This window comes from Sitophilus oryzae, unplaced genomic scaffold, assembly GCF_002938485.1.
Source record: "Sitophilus oryzae breed Bouriz unplaced genomic scaffold, Soryzae_2.0 scaffold_358_pilon_pilon, whole genome shotgun sequence".
Classification (NCBI taxonomy): domain Eukaryota; kingdom Metazoa; phylum Arthropoda; class Insecta; order Coleoptera; family Curculionidae; genus Sitophilus; species Sitophilus oryzae.
Genome location: NW_022146927.1, coordinates 3292984 through 3311555, shown reverse-complemented (window position 1 = coordinate 3311555; position 18572 = coordinate 3292984).

Below are 18572 nucleotides of genomic sequence, written 5' to 3'. Positions count from 1 at the left end.
TTTTTCAATTTATTTTGACAAGGAAATTTAACATTTCTTGATCTTAAATATTTTTACGAGTATTTTTATCTATTTTTTTAAAATTAAGAACTAAAGTAAAACATTACAAAACATTGGTAATCTCTGTATTTTGTTATACCACTTTATAAATATCTTTTGATATTAATATCTATTTATATTATTAGCTTGTAGTTTGTATCTTTATCGTAATGATAAAAGTATTACAAGTAGAGGGGATGGTTGATTCTGCCTCCACCATATAGTACGCGAGCTAGCAACGTCGGGAAAAAAGTATTTTGAGAAAGCTGGGCTCTTTAATATATCGTTTACTATGCTCTATAGAACAGCATGCGGCCCGTCTGGCTGCCGGTAAACGTTGCGTTCCGTACTTCGCATTGAAAGAACCAAACCAAACCAAACTCGCGTCTAGTGCAAAGGTAAAGTGTTTTGGGGTATTGTGGTGAATTAGTGTTTTATTTTGCTGACATTACATAACTAATAAACACTATTTCATAGTTTTGTTGACTAGGACCAAAAGCAAAGGCATAGTTGTAATGTAAAGATTACGAAAACATGTTTGTGTTTTCATAGTTGAATATCTCCAAATAAAATATAGCTATTGAGATGAACCAAAAAACAAACTATCAAGAAGAGATGCCAGATGGGAACTTTTATTTTTAATTTAGAAAGGTATACTGAAAAGTGAAATAATTTAGCTACGAGTTGTTTAAAAAATCAAGTCCATTAGAACACAATATAGAGGGTGTTTCAAAAATATGTGCTATCTCTCGAGGGGAGATTCCTTACGTAAAAATAAAATTTATTTTTCATATCAACATTAAGTCCGATTCTGCTTTGTTTTGTAGCTACAGGAGGTTAAAGTCTTAATAATCTTTCGATTTATTATAATTTGGTTCCAAAAATTTTTAGGATAAAGCTGCATTAAGAACTTCCCAGTTAGTGGAATAAATTAGTGGTTTCAATTACACTTTATACTTTTTAGTTTACGATCATTCACAATGTCTAAAAAACATAATTAAAATTAATAAAACATCCTAGCAACAGTAGCAGAGAAAGCATAATATTTAGCTTATAAAACAATAAACAACGGCCAAAATGACATTCCGCGCAAATTTTGAAGTATAATTAGTGGAAAAGTCAAAAGTTTGTTAACTTTTTCCACTAATTGAAAATTACTACAACTCATTATGACGTTCTGAATGCTTACATTACAATTAGGTGAGCAAACTTCTACGGCAAATTGAAACTACTAATTTATTCCACTGATTTCCAGGTTCTGAATGAAGCTTAAAAGTTACTAAGTGCTACATATTTTAATGCTAAAAAAATATCGATAAATTTATCAGGAACGTGCATATGGGTTATAACTGGAAACTTTAAAAAAAACATGTGCGCCACTAATTAAAAAAGTAATTAAAAGTTATCTCTTGATATTTTTTTTCGGTCTCCTTGATGAGATAAACGCAATTTTATTAATCATAATAAATAAAATTAAAATAAAAATAAAATGAATAAATTACATATTTTACCTAATTTATTATTACTATTAGTTATTACTATTAGTCCAACATGCAGCAATTAAAAATAAAAAAATAACGGTATTTAAGATAATTACAACAAAACCTAATTTTAAAAAGTTTTAACATCCTGTAACTAAAACTATGCATTTCCATACCCATGTTTATGGGATTTTTTTTTCATATTTTGTGAGGAATCAATGAGTACTTATTTAAAACTTTCGCAAGTTAATGATATTGAATTTTCTAAATGCTGCTATTATCTCATCAAGGTGGCCGAAATCGACAAAATATCAAGAGATATATTTTAATTAGCATTAAACTGCTTACACAATTTCGCTAATAAGAGAATAAAAAGTCAGTGACGTACATGCTTTTTTTTAGAAATATATTCCAGTGATAACCCATATGGAGTATGGTCCCTGGTAACCTATATGGGATATGGTTTCTGGTGAATATGCCGACACCTTTTAACTTTAAAATATGTCGCATTTAAAGTAACTTTTACCTTTTACTAAAATATCATTGGAAACGCTAAAAGTACTTGGAAGAAAATTATAATAAATCGAAAAAATATTAAGACTTTAACATCCTGCAGCTACGGAACAAAGCGGACCTATGTTGATCTAAAAATAAATATTATTTTTACGTGAGGAATCTCCCCACGAGAGATGGCACATGTTTTTTGAAACACCCTGTATAAACTGTAAACCTTTAAAATATATCAAAATTTTAAGTTGCCCGTTTTTCGTGACGGTGGCGGTGAGGTGTATTTTTGCATTGTTTTTACATTAACTCTCAAGGATTTGAAAAATGTCCTTCCCCATAAATTTTCCCTAATTTTAGCCTTAGAAGTTAAAAGATAACTGTATTTAGAAATGGTGTTTCGAACACAAAGGGGAGAAGAACCTTCCAGAGAAAAATGAACAATTTCTGCGGACAGACGTCGCGTCGAGACATAAAAGACTAGAGCGGAATGATTTATGGCTTAGGGCTGGAAGTTATCTTCTCTTCCTGCTAAGAAAAATAATCCGTATTAAGGAAAATATTGTGCTGTGAAATAAGAAAATTATTGTATCGTTACGAGTTGGGAGAGAGTTGCCATTCGGGTCGGAGCATCTGCAGCGTGACGATGAAGAAGCTTAAGAACGTTTTCGGATTGTATTACAAGCTTGCGCTTAAATTGGATAAAATATTTTTTTGATATTGATAAATTTATTAGAATTTTATAATTTTTAATGGGTTTCTCGTTTATTAGTAGAGATGGGGGATTTTTACTTCAGTATACTACTTTTTATGAAACTAAAGATGCTACACATAAATTTGTCCTAGCGTTAATTTTAATTATGTAAAATATAGGTTTTATCCAAATATTACAAATGTATATCAATCTATTCCGCTATTAACTTTAGTACTAGCTTTTGCCGATGACTTCGTTCGCGTTACATTTCGAATATGTACCTATACGTTATGTATTTTGAAAAAAATCGGAAAATTTAAATAACGTGTTTTATTTTTTCATCCTCTGTGTATTACCTTATGACAGACTTTTTTTATACCAAAAATGTAACGTTTGATTATACTCTTCGGAAATAAACAATCTTAATAATACTGAAAATTATCATATCAAGTTATTTTAAAGAATTTCAATTTTGGCCTCAAAATTATTTCGAAATCTTGCTTTTTTACACTTTTTTTTAAATTTTTGGTTGGATAAAGGATGGATGGCGCTCTCCCATGCCGTTTTTTTTATTTCCTAATTATATATAGAGTATTTTAGATGTCAAATCCGCGCGCGAAAATACAAATTTTGCAAAATCTGAAAAAAGCAAATCTCTCAAAGATAACAAATAGTGAAATGAACGTTTACTCTCTATGGATAGAGCTAATAAAGAGCCCTACAAAGAACTTACTTCTTACAGTGCCATTTCTATATGGGGCATGGTGGTGTATGTGTCTACTGCGCAGAGAACATAAAATTTACTGAAGTAAAATTTATTGTTGATAGTAGCATTGAGGGTACAGTGGAGTATGCCTGCGCTGTAAACAAAGAAAACAAAATTATTGTAGTTTGTGTATATAGAAGAGGACTGAGTTGTTTTCAAGAATATTTGGTAAGCTTTGAGCAAATTTTAAAACACTTATGTACAGTTTTTTTTAATTATAAATTAGTCATAGGAGGTGACTTTAATGTTAATCTGCTTGCCAATGATAATCAGTCAATAAGTTTTTTGGATCTAGTAAATAGTTTTAATTTAAATCAGTGTATCTTTCAACCAACTAGAGTAGGAAAGTATTCTTCTACAGTAATTGATAATTTTTTTTACAATAACGACCAAGATTTTCAGGGGTTTGTTATTGATACAGCGCTATCTGATCATCATGGTCAAATTCTAGTAATTGATAGATATTTACAACCAGATAATAAAATAAACTTTCAAGTTAAAAGAATATATTCCCAATCAAAACTAAATCATTTTTATGATGAGCTCTCACAGACCACTTGGGTGTCAGTATATGAATGTGACGAGGTAAACTCAGCCTATACAGCTTTCTTTCGGGAATTTATGATTCCATTTAATCAAATATTTGTAAAGAAAAAAGTTAATGTTTCTAATAAGAGGCATAATAATTGGATTACATCTGGTATTAAAATATCATGTAAAACTAAAAAGAAATTATATGCAAAACAAATTAACGCACAAATATCAGAAGAATATTATAAAAAATATTGTAAAATTCTTAAAGAGGTTATTGTTAAGGCAAAGAGCATATTCTCTGAATTTTGAATGCCCATAACAAGACCAAGGCAACTTGGAAGTTAACAAGACCAAGGCAACTTAGTGTATTCGCAAATTTTTCGGAAAAATATAATGAAGACCTTATCTTAAATAAACTAAACGAATATTTTGTTTCTTCCTCTCATACAGTATTAAATAGTAACAAAACAGAATTTCAGATTAAAATAAATAACAATTCCTTATTCTTACTTCCTACAAATCCAACAGAAATTCAAAAAACTATCCTCAGCTTAAATAATAAAACATCGGTTGGTGATGATGAAATACCGATTAAAGTTTTAAAAAAAGTATCGAATATTATTTCAACACCTATAGCATATGTGATAAATCTTTGTTTTACTACCGGATATTTTTCTGATGTGTTAAAGAACGCCCATGTCAGGGCTCTATACAAAAAGGGAGAAAAAGACCATGAGGAAAACTACAGACCAATATCCTTCCTCTCAAATGTCAGTAAAATTTTTGAAAAAATCATATCTAGCAGGTTTATTGAATTCTTTGAGCGACACTCACTACTCTCGGACAGACAGAATGGCTTTAGAAAGGGCAAGTCTACGATACGCGCAATTTACCAAGCTTTAGAAAAAATATTAAATTCATTAAATAATAACAACAAGACTTTAGCAATGTGACCTTTCTAAAGCTTTTGATAGAGTGAACCATCAAATTCTATGCAAAAAGTTGGAAATCTACGGTGTTAGGGGGATGGCTTTGGATTTGATTAGAAGTTATTTAGAAGGTAGAACTCAGCAAGTAATAGAATATAACGACCATGGTACATTATGGAGGTCAAAAAAACTTTCTGTAAGTCATGGAGTTCCACATGCTCTATTCTCGGTCCTTTCTTATATATAGTATATACTAACGAACTCCCACTGGTATCCTCTGAATATATTACACTTTATGCCGATGATGCAAACATCGTTTTTAGTGAGAAAGATAATTATGAACTGGAGTTAAAGGCTGTTAATACTTTGGAAACCCTGAATGATTACTTTTTGGCTAATGACCTTTTACTGAATGTTTCAAAAACACAGCTATTATTATTCGGAAACAGAACAAGGGAGATTATTAAATTGCTCTACAATGACAACGAAATTGTTTCTGCCGAAAATGTATCACTTCTGGGAATTAATGTATATAGAAGGTTAGATTGGAAATATCACATAGCATGTGTTGTTTCTAATATAGCTCGTTATAGTTACGCAATGAAAATTATCTCTGAAAATATATCTGAAGCCGTTGCAATAACAGCATATTATGCCTACATAAACTCTGTAATACGCTATGGCTTGATGTTCTGGGGGAACTCATCGGATGTTAATAATAGGATAATGATTGTACAGAAGCGCTGTATTCGAAACATTTTCAAATTAAGTTATCGTGAAAGTTGTCGCAAATTTTTCATAGAAAGGAAAATACTAACAATAATCCCTATGTATATTCTGGATTCGGTAGTATTTGTTTACGACAATAAAAGTCTCTTTAAAGAACCAGAGTTAAAACATCAATACTCTACTAGAAATAGAGATATGTTACAAACCAACAAGAGCAACTACACGTATGTACAGAAGAATGTGAAGCACAGCCTTGTAAAGTTATATAATACTTTCCCACTCTCAGTTACTGATTTACGTAGACCAAGATTACTGTTAACCCTAAAAAATTATCTATTAGACAAGGCATTTTATACGCTAGATGAATTCTATGCAGACAAGGGTAAGCTGTTAATACAGCATTTAATATTATTTGTAGTAAGTATTATTGTGTTTTCAATTTATTTTCTTGTTAAAATTATATAAATATTGAAACTAGTAAATTATAGTTATGTAATACAATATAAAGACTCTTCAGAAAAGTATTTTAGGAATCATGTTTATATTACGATACATTTAGTAGTATTTGAGTGTTTTAGTATCTTGAGTTTTTTGTTAACATGTTCCACACCCATCTTGGGTCAATTTATGTAATTGTATTACTTGGAACTAATAAAGATTTATCTATCTATCTATCTATCTATACAGAGCGTCGGTTACCTCTCGCATGTACTTGTGATGTGTGTCATCGAGTGTGTCATCAGTGTATCACAAGTACTCGACGCTCTCACACTACAAAAAACAAAAATAGATAAATATACAGGGTGCTACAAATTCGAGGTACGAGCATTGGTATCTCGGAAACCGTAATAGATACGAAGATGGTTAAATTGGGACAAAGTTGCGCCTTGGGATGTTCACCAAGATGACATCAAAAAAGATTTAAACATTTCGAGGATTGCTGAGTTTTTGGAAAAAATGGATATTTTTGAAAATCAATTTTATTTTTTCCTGTCGTTAATTTCTAGAAAATCAAAAAACTAATTGCAAATTCTTATAGCCACTTTATTAGTGCTAGCTGACAGTACTTTTAAATTTTTAAAATTTAAAAAAAATAAGTCGGCCTTTGTATCAGTTAATTGTATCAGCATTGTAATTATCAGCTAATTTGAAAATCTAAAAGTATTTATGGTTTTGAAAGAACTCGGTCTCCTGAGTACAATGATATGCCACACTCTATACCCCACCATCCCATCAATTGTTTTAAGTGTTCACTCAAGGATAGTTTGTGCAGAGTTTCATACTTCTACAACAGATAGCAAAGGCATTTTCATACAACACACTTTCCAAAACTATTTTACTTTCTAAGAGGATGAATTTCCTAAGATCGCTTTGTCCAGCTAATAAAATAATGCCATGATTTATAATTTATATGTATAAACTTCAGGTATAAACCGACCTCTTACTACAAATAAAAACTAACGAATCCAACTGACACATCACTGACAATGACCAATAATTTATTTCTGAAGGTATTGCTTGATGGCTGTTTGTCAGGTGTTTTTTAATATTTAGTAGTTTTACATAAAGAAATAGCCATTCAACAGTATAAAAAAACTTCATTTCATAACCTATCTGTAAATATATACCTTTCATTTAAAAAAAAAAAAAACAATCATCAAGATTGGTGAAACGGTAGTTGCGGAATGGATGGGGCAAAAAAAATTGAGCTTATTCGTTACAAAATTTATCAATAAACATCTCACATACCTACTATACAGGGTGTCCCAGAAATAAGTGCAGATATTTTAACTGGTAGTATAGTTCAACCCCAGAAACACGCCTATGAGGTTTTTTTTGCGAAAAAAAAATGTTGAAAATTTAAAATTTTTCTTGACATTTTCCGGGAAATTTGAAAAAACTTTTTAGTGCCACTTGTTTATTCACCTGAGATTTCTCTACGGTGTATCTAAACCATGCAGTGTTGTAACCTCCTATGTTATCCACATTCTACATAGTTCTACATTTATAAATTCATAGAAAAATTTCTACTCAAAAATTAAGAATGTTAAATTTTCATCAGTGCTCATTATTAATAATTATTATAGAAAAAAAACACATTAATTATTTTTAGTACTTACCCTTTCAATGAAAACTTAACAAAAACCACCGAAAATTAACTAAAACATTACGTTTTTCGTAATTTAGAATTCAATATTTGTTTTCTTTCATGTTTCTCTGTTTTATTTGAACCACTGATTTACAAAACACCTTGAAAAGCGCACATTACTTTGAATACCGTCTCTTATCGCCACTTTACGAACTACTTTCAATTTAAGACCTGTTTCACTCAACAATTTTAAATACCTATTTTATTTTTTCGCTATTTTTTCGATGTATTTTGACAGACCGACCGTCGCGCGTCGGCCAAGAGTGCCACGTGTGAACTGGTCCTTTGAGCCGCGCCGTCGTGGCAGGCTTGCGTCAGACGACGATGTTAAGCAACGTTGCCGTAGTTACAACAATTTCAAATTCAAGAGATTCGAAGCAATCAAATTTGTATTAAATTTTAAAAATAAAACAGAGAAACATGAAAGGAAACAAACAAAACGAAAATGAATTGATTATTCGTCGGGCTGTTTTCGATATATTGAATTCTGAATTACGATAAACAATTTAGAAATTTCTTTTTTGTGACCTTATCAATAATCAATCATTTGTGTTTTGTTTGTTTCCTTTCATGTTTTTCTGTTTTATTTTTAAAATTTAATAAGAATTTGATTGCTTCGAGTGTCTTGAATTTGAAATTGTTGAAACTACGGCAACCTCGCATGACGCAAGCTCGACACGCCGGCGCGACAAAGAAGCAGTGAGCAGTTACCAACCAGTGATGCGTGGCTGTCTTGGCCGACGGATGGTTGAGCTGTTGACGGAATTGTCGAAATACATCGAAAAAATAGCGAAAAAGCAAAATACGTATTTAAAATTGTTGAGTGAAACATGTATTTTCTTAGATTGAAAGTAGTTCGTAAAGTGGCGGTAAAAGACAATAATTCTCAACATTTATTCATTCAGAAAGATATTCAAAGTAATGTGTAATGTGTGCTTTTCAAGGTGTTTTGTAAATCAGTGGTTCAAATTGTGATGAAGCCTATACGAAAATAATGTGTTAAGTTAAAAATGGGGACTGTTATTTTAGCAGTTTTTATAATAGCACGTACAAGTAAAGCAGCACAATGAAGTGTATTTAGTTAAGTGTGTATCGAAAAAGAGAACTGTCGCAGTTACATCGATCTGTCATAAGTATCTTTTTTAATGTTGGGTAAGTTTTTTAATTTAACTTTTAAACATTTAACTTTTAATTTATTTTATGTAATAATATCACAATCTTAAAATGTAATGCATCTCTGCAAACTCCTCAGGTGTTGTGATTTTATGACTTACTTGTAAACATAGACTTTCTTGTCCATATGGCAACACAGTGCGTCGAATTAACTGAAATCCGGGCTTGATCCGGGTAATTGGATGTAGTTGGCAATATCTGCCGGCGGTTCTCAAAATGTTGCGATTATTTTTTTAAATTTTCAAAGTTCAAATAACTCAGTTATTTTCAATTTATTTTAAAAATGGTAAAGAGAAAATATGTTTATTTTGACCAGATCTACCACCTCTTAAAATATCTGCACTCATTTCTGGGACACCCTGTATATTCTGATTTACCAGACTTATAACGCAAATATCTATTCTTTCAACTGTAAAGAATTTTAAATTTAATTTATATTGAATGGCATATAACATTAATTTATCAACTATTTTATTAATATCTTATTTTCTTTTTAGGTAATGGGGCATTCTGTAGACTAATCAACTTATTAGGTAAGTTATACGAGTAAGAGAAACGAGATATTAAGGAGGTCGAAAAATGGGATATTTTAAAACTTACCCTATATTTTTCACGAAGTAACAGAGCTAGGATAGATCTGTGTGTAGCATCTTTAGTTTCATAAAAAAGTAGCATAGTGATGCGAAAAACGCATCTTTGGATCTCTATCCATAAACGAGAAACCGTGTAAAAAACACGAAAATGGGACACTCTGGACTTACTTACTTACTTTGTTTAGAGTTGCCAGACGTCCGGGATTTCCGGGAAAACCCGGATATAGGTAAGTTGTCCCGGATCCCGGAAAATCAATCTATCCCGGAAAGCTTCAATTTACTTATAAAATCAAATGTTATAAAGTTTACAAAATAAAAAAATACACACTTATGTTATTTTGGTAATTTTATATAACTACCTTCGTTTTTAGACAGCGTCGTTTTTTTGCCCTCCCTATTTTGCTCTATAAAAATCTGGTCACCCTAACTTTGTTTACATATTTCTCATTTGGTGATTTCGCTCCAAACATGGAGAATAATCAATTGTCACATTACTTCATAGAAATGAAAATAGTTTGTTCATTCCAATAGACATATTCCTTTTTAAGGGCGTGGGAGATCCAATAAAATATATTTGTCCATTCTTAAATTTATTTTTATCTCACATGGAAATGTCCTTCTTCTATTTTGAACAAACCGGTATGTGTCGTATTAGTAAAAAGATAAAAGAAACCGTTGTCCGCTCGTTTTATTTGATTTTTTCGGTCCCAGAACACAACAAAAAATAAGAGAAGTGTCCATCTTCGTTAACGAACGAACCCTTGATGCGAAATACTTGTGTAAATTCTCTAGAAGGGATTTTTATTTAATTTTGTGGGTTCTGTATGTCTAGCGAGTTTTTTGACGTTCGCGGACGGCTACGTAAATATTTCTTTTTCGAAATGAACAAAAAACGTCTAGAGTGATTTAATTTTTGTCGAGCTAAAGTGAGTTGTGCAGGTAAAGGCAAAAGTCTTCAAACTAATGTTTTTTAAGCGTTTTGTTTCTTTGTTGACTTGGTACATTATCATGACTTTGAGGAATGAATTTTTTTGGATTTTTTAATCTTATTCACATTTTACAAACTAATAGTTAAAAATAGCATTACCGTATCTGTCAATACCGCAACGTCAAAAAGAATTACACCGTATGTCCGAATATGTTTCAATTTTGTAATTAAGATTAAAATTATACGGTTAAAATTATGTCGTTGACAGACAATTCTAAGGCATTGATGCTGTTTTGTTTTTTGCCATCATTTGGTATACTGGGTGCGTCTCAAAAGTGGCTGTTTTTATAACTTTTACACTTTTTCACATAAAAAACGAGATTTGGTATGTTAGTATATGACATAAATTAGGATTTATTGACGTATATTCAATTATTTTTGGTCACATTCTGTTTCAGTGGAAATGACCATAACTTTTGATTTTATGGTGCTGATGGTGCCATTTTTTTAATAGGCACCATCCGTATTTCTTTACTTTATTTTATAGAAAATGACACTCTGAATAGATATAGTCGACTTTTCAAATTTTCTCATATGGTTTATTTGAAATTGTAACATGCGGTTCATAACGATAATTTGACTCGAAATACCATGTGTATGCTACCAAATTATTCGTAAAAGAATACTTTTTCAAAATATGGTAATGAGCCACCCTCGTTCCATTTGAAAAATATTTGAGATATTATTAAAAATACGATTTGGGCATCTTTTAACCGGCCATGGCCAGGACTAGACACGAAAAACATTAGACAATCAAATCTTTGTTCCAAGGTTCCTTGAATAAAAATTAGTTTTTTAACACAACCATGGCACTCTGGATTGAAATTTAAAATACGATTTTTTAAAGCAAAAATACGATTTTTTAAAGCAAAAATACGATTTTTTAAAGCAAAAATGTGAAATGTTGACATATGATATGTCATTTTATTTATGTCATACATCATGTCATTTTCTATCGCATAAAATGAAAAAATACCGAGGAAAAATTAAAAGTTGTAGTCATTTCCGGCGAAACAGGAAGTGACGAAAAATAAGTGAATATCTCACTAAACCCTAATTTATGTCATATACTAACATACCAAATCTCGTTTTTTATATGCAAAAATAAAAAAGTTATAGGGGTGAGTTTACTTTTGAGACGCACTCGGTGTAAAACCAATTTCCCTGATTTGACAATAGTCATTCAAATATACTTGCTTATGTAGTAATACATTTTCTAGATCTTTCTAGATTAATTTTCTAAATCTTCTAATTTTTCTGATTCGAAATATTCAATTTCTATATCGAGAGTTCAGTTAACGAAATAGAAATAAAATTAGCTAAGTAGGTATGTATTTTGTATCGGTACAAATAATAAGTTCAAGGGAAAATTAGTCATTACAAATTAAATTAACATTAACTGTCGAAATATTGAATTTGATTTTTTTTAAATTAAGGGAATATACATATTATGATTCTAAATAAAATATATTATGCGAATATCAATTTGTAGAAGCACTCCAAAAATAGTCTATATTGAAGAAAGGTGACAACTGGGGGTATTATGCACAAACCATTTCAGGAAGACGGATGACACACTTCTCAAATGTGTCAATTTTAGTCGATTTGCTACCGAGAAACGAAACTGCAAAATTTCTCGGTTCTTGAACAGGGATTTTATATGGACAGGGTTGGGTTAGTATAGAAATTTTTCAATATATGACATTGGCTACATGCATTGTTATTTACTGTATTTTACTACATCTTGTAGTAATAATCTAAATTAGTTAGTAAAAAGTTAATAGTAATAAAATAGTAATTAAATCTATAGCTCATATAGTAAGTCTTCTCCACTGATTTCTAAGATAAAAAGTGTCTCTTGCGATCCAGAGCCTATACTGGGTGTTTCTCAAAAGTGGCTCACCCCTATAACTTTTTCCGATAAGTAAACGAGATGTGGTGCATTAGTATATAACATAAGTCAGGATTGATTGACACTTCTAATATTGTTTCGATCACTTTCTGTTTCACCGGAAATAACTACAACTTTTGATTTTTAAATGTCATCCTTGGTATTTTTTTACTTTATTTGATAGAAAACGACACTCTCAATATAATGACAAATCATATGTCAACTTTTGACATTCTCGCTTAAAAAAATCTTATTTTAACTTTCAATCTAGAGTACCATGGCTGTATTAAAAACACTAGTAATTTTTATTCAAAGAGCCTTGGAAAAATAGATTTGATCGTTTAATGTTTTTCGGATTTTGTTCTGGCCGGTTAAATTATGCTCAAACCGTATTTTTAATAATAACTCAATTTTTTCAAATAGAGCAAGAATTCATATTTAAAGATTAGCATATTCGAAAAAGCCTTTTTTTCGAGTTAAATTGCCATTAACTTTATGGTTATGACACTTTTGAGGAACATCCGGAATATGTGCCTTCTGTTTTAGTATCTTTACTTGTTTCTTTTTATCCTCGTCTTTATATATCCTAGGACCAAGGGAAAATAGCACGAATTATGGTTAAAAACGTTACAAAAATAGTACAGGAACTTATAAAATAATTTATTCTGAAAACACCTAAAGTATTATATTCTAAGAAAGTAAAAATTGAGCTTCCATCGTCCTGGTTGTTGCCATATTGATAGAAACGATGGTATATTTCCTGTACTCGGTAGACACCTAAAAAGACACCTCTTCTTTGCTTGACTTGCTTTTTTTCCTTTATAGTATAAGTTTGACGCTATTGTATATCTAGGCTACGTTTTCCCAGTTTAGCGTTTTCCAAAGATGTTTACACTCACTCTGAACCGAATGCACCGAATATTTAATTATACCAAAAAATTGACTTACGTATTTTTCCCCTGACCCTTCATAAGCTTTATTTTGTGAAGACGTCCATGAAGTTTGCAATGCCGGATTAGATTTGCAGTTGCATTTCGAAGACTGCTTCTGAATATTGCCAAAAATGTCATAGTTGCTCTCTTATTGGGATACTGCAACATTTCTTTATCTCGTTTGCAACTGTCTGTTTTAAACCAAAATATAAGGTTATTGCTAAAGATGCAACTAATATATCTAAGAATATTTTTACAATTTATTAGAAGTGACGTCTTGCAAATAACTTCTTTTGTCAGTTTTCATTCACGTTTTACTTGACACTTTTGGATTTGATTTTAGTTTGGGATTTCAGTTTATTTTTTATTTTATGTTATTTCTTGTATTTTTTTATCTAATTTATTTATGCAACTCTATAAATCTGGAATGACATTATATCAGGACTTTAATTATTGTGAGATTATTGTGAATCTTAGAAAGAAGCTTCAAAGACCATTACATAATAGATCGTTTTCCAAAAAATAAAGTTGAAAAATAATACGAGTAGAAAACCAAAATTATCTGCAACTATTTGTTTTATTCCACAATATACGGTTATTGCTAAATATACAACTAATATTCCTGGAAGAATTTTTTACTATTTATTACGAGGAGGTTATTAAACAGTAAACAAAACTATACATAACTCTTTATAAATAAAAAGTGTGAATTGTGTAGTATATTTAGTGGGAAGTGGACAACCCTGTGTTGGGTATGTGCGGTTGCGGTTCCCTGCCAAATATTTTATTCCTTTCGGAGGGTAATGGGTTATTGATGTGCGTGGGACAACTTCAGGTAGGATGCAAATGGAAATCGAACGGATAATTTATCAAATCGCGTTTTTAAAATGTCGAATTTGTATTCGTATTTTGTCGGAGCTTTTAGATATGTAAGATCATATGTTCTCCGATAGCTAATCGATTTTAGACGATATCGCAGAAATTGGTATACAGGGTGGTCCGAACTGTATTCCGGAAACTTTGGCAGCATATTCTGCAGATAAAAATAAGTAAATAAGTTCGTATAAATGTATGTCCTAAAATGCTTACTTTCAGAGATACAGGGTGTAGAAGTTTCATTTTTATTTCGATTTTTTCTAAATAATTTTTGAAGTAACGTCAATATTTGGATGAAAATTGGTGTCTGTGAGTTTTTTGACATGAGAAATTCCACTATGGTGTCAATATGACTCCTACTAGTAGAGGGCGCCACCTACATGTGTTTTAACTGTTTTGAAGCGTAATAACTTTTTGTCCGTACTTGTATAAAACTACCTAGCGAAAAAATATACATCTTTGTGACTTTTTACGTAAAAAATATCCCTTTGTAAAAATCGCTACGAGAGAGCAACCGTTCTTAAGATATTTAGAATGGAAACAGACAATACATGTCATTGTTGACGAAAAATAAACACATTGAGTAGATAGTTATTTCACTGAAATAATAAATTTGGGAAATGTTTATTTTTTTTTAAATTAATCATGAATTCTTCTGCAAAAAAATGATGATAAAACAGTTTCTGTTGAAATTTTGACACAAAACTTTTCAAATTTATGATTTCAGTCTAATAACTATTTAGAAAGTCAAGATGTTTAATTTATGTCAGTGATGACAGGTATGGATAATTTCGATTCCAAATATCCCGAAAACCATTACTCGTAGCGATTTTTACCAAGAGACCTTTTTCACGTAAAAAACGTCGTAAATGTATATTTTTTTACTTAGTAGTTTGATACAGGTACGGACGAAAAGTTATTACTCTTCAAACCAGTTAAAAAATGTGTAGGTGGCGCCCTCTATTATTAGTAGGAGTCATATTGACATCAAAATCAAATTTCTCATGTCAAAAAACCTCCAGACACCAACTTTGATCCAAATATTGACGTCTGAAGTAACGTCAATTTTTTTTCAATTTACTCGAAAAAAATCAAAATAAAAATTAAACTTCTAGACCCTGTATCTCCGAAACTATGCATTTTAGGACATACATTTATACAAACTTTTTTACTTATTTTTATGTGCAAAATATGTTGCTGAAGTTTTCCGAATACTGTACTGACCACCCTGTATATACCGGGCGGCCAACTAAGAATGGACGCCGGCTGTATCTCGGAAACTACTTATCGTATAACTTTGGGAAAAAAATTCTAATAAGTAAATCGATCAAGAGAAATCGCTGGAAATTATTTTCAAGTTCGAAAAATGCCTGCTAGGGGGCGTTTATCTAATAGCCAATCAGAAAACAGGGTTTTTCTCAAAAATATGCAGGTGAACAGATATTTTAAATATTACTATTGTAATCATCGAGAAATTTGTAATCTTTTTGATACAAAGTATTTTGCTCTATCTCATATAAAGTGGTGGGGGAAGGTTAAACTTGTTTTTTATTAAAATAAGGATAACTCTAGTTTAGGTCACCCGATTTAAACAAACTAGGGGTCGTTTAAAAGAGCTTTTTTTTCTTAATAATCTCCAGTATAAATTTAGTTTTTACAATTTTTTTCGTGGCCGCTAGAGGGCGCTGTTTTACATTATAACAGATATTGCGCTTTTGCATAAAAAATTTAAACAGGAGGCTATATTTCTCTTTGCACAGTTAAATAGAGCACAAAATTTCCAAAATATTTGCGCAAACCGCAACTTTCTATCTTCTCTCTAACCGGAGATATTAGGAGAACAAATGATGTTAGGCTGTCGCTTAGGATTATATTGGCTAAAAATTATAGTAGTAGGCTAGGAAACTAAAAGAGGTAAATTGGTTACATCAAAATATCAAAACAAATAATTTAGTTTACCTTTAATACCATTTAATTATTATTTATCCATGTTCGTTCTTGATTCGATCCTATAAATTAAAACCCAGGCATATTCAATCCGATGACCTAGCTGGCCATGGAAGTATGCCGCTCCAGCGTCTCTATCTACTAAAGTAAGTGGTATCTAAGAAGCCCCACACATTCGTAGCAAAATAAGTGGCACAACTGCTGATGAAATTGCAACAAATGCAATTTCATCATGATGAATCCCCTCGCAAACAAAATTGACAATTCATTTCTTAGAAATTATGAATAGTTCATTTCATCCTAGAATTCCTGCGTAAATATTTACCGACCAACGGTCTTGGTGTTAAACTATTTGCATCAAGGGACCAGTAATGCATATTGTTAAGATTCGCACCTTCGTTCGGTGCTATATGAAAAGTGACCCAAACGACATAAACTTTATAATATAATAACAAATAACACAAACAACAGGTAAAACACGAAAACAAGTGAAATCAAGGACGAACTTGGATTAATAACTAAATGGCGTTACATGAATTAAACTCCTAGTTTTCGGCCATACGAAATTCGGCCGTTTTCTATTAAAAGCAGTATGGCGGCACAAAATTTCTGGAAATTTTAATAAAATTATTGATTGTCGGACATTTTAATCTGAGAACTATTTACGTATAATTAACCAAGAAAATCGTAAAAATTATATGGATTGATGATAATGTTACATAAACGTATTTAAATAATTATGACGTAATCAATATACCTCTTTTTGTTTCCTAGCCTACTACTATCATTTTTAGACCATATAATCCTGAGCGGCAGCCTAACATGATTTGTTCTCTTAATATCTCCGGTTAGAGAGAAGATAGAAAATTGCGGTTTGCGCTGATATTTTGGAAATTTTGTGCTCTATTTAACTGTGCAAAGAGAAATATAGCCTCCTATTTAAATTTTTTACGCAAAAGCGCAATATCTGTTATGATGTCAAACAGCGCCCTCTAGCTACCACGAAAAAAATTGTGGAAACAAAATTTATACTGGAGATCATTAAGGAAGAAAAGCTCTTTTAAAGGAGCCCTAGTTTGTTTAAATCGGGTAACCTAAATAAAAGCAAATTTAACCTTCCCCCACCACTTTATTTTATGAGATAGAGCAAAATACTCTATATCAAAAAAGTTACAAATTTCTCGAAGATTACAATAGTAATATTTAAAATACCTGTTCACCTGCATATTTTTGAGATAAATCCTGTTTTCTGATTGGCTATTAGAGAAACGCCCCCTAGCGGGCATTTTTCGAACTTGAAAATAATTTCCAGTGATTTCTCTTGGTCGATTTACTTATTAAATTTTTTTCCCCAAAGTTATATGATAATTAGTTTCTGAGATACAGCCGGCGTCCATTCTTAGTTGGCCACCCGGTACAGTTTTTTTTGTATAAATGTATGTCCGAAAATGCTTAGTTTCGAAGATACAGGGTGTAGAAGTTTCATTTTTATTTCGATTTTTTCCAAATATTTTTTGAACTAACGTCAATATTTCGATCAAAATTGGTGTCTACGAGTTTTTTGACATGAGAAATTTGATTTTGACGTCAATATGACTCCTATTTATAAAGGGCGCCACCTACATATCTTTTAACTGGTTTGAAGAGTAATAACTTTTTGTCCGTACCTGTATAAAAGTACTTAGTAAAAAATATACATTTACGACGTTTTTTACGTAAAACAAGTGTCTTGGTAAAAATCGCTACGAGTAATGGTTCTCGAGATATTTTGAAACGAAATTATCAATACCTGTCATCATTGACATAAATTAAGCATGTTGACTAAATATTTATTAGACTGAAATCTTAAATTTGATATGTTTCTGTGTCAAAAGTTCAACAGAATCTGTTTTATCATCATTTTTTCGAAGTAAACTATGATTAATTAAAAAAAAATAAAAAGTTCCAAAATTTATTATTTCAGTCAAATAATTTATCTACCCAACACTTTTACTTTTTTGTCAATAATGACATGTATTGACTATTTCCATTCTAAATATCTTGAGAACGGTTGCTCGCAGCGATTTTTACCAAGAGACATTTTTTACGTAGAAAATTACGGAAATGTGTATTTTTTCACTCACTAGGGGGTTATACAGGTACGGACGAAAAGTTATTACTCTTCAAAACAGTTAGAACACATGTAGGTGGCGCCCCCTACTAATAGGAGTCATATTGATATCAAAATCAAATTTGTCATGTTAAAAAACTCCTAGTCACCAATTTTCATCCAAATATTTACGTTACTTCAAAAATTATGTGGAAAAAATCGAAATAAAAATGAAATTTCTACACCCTGTATTTCCGA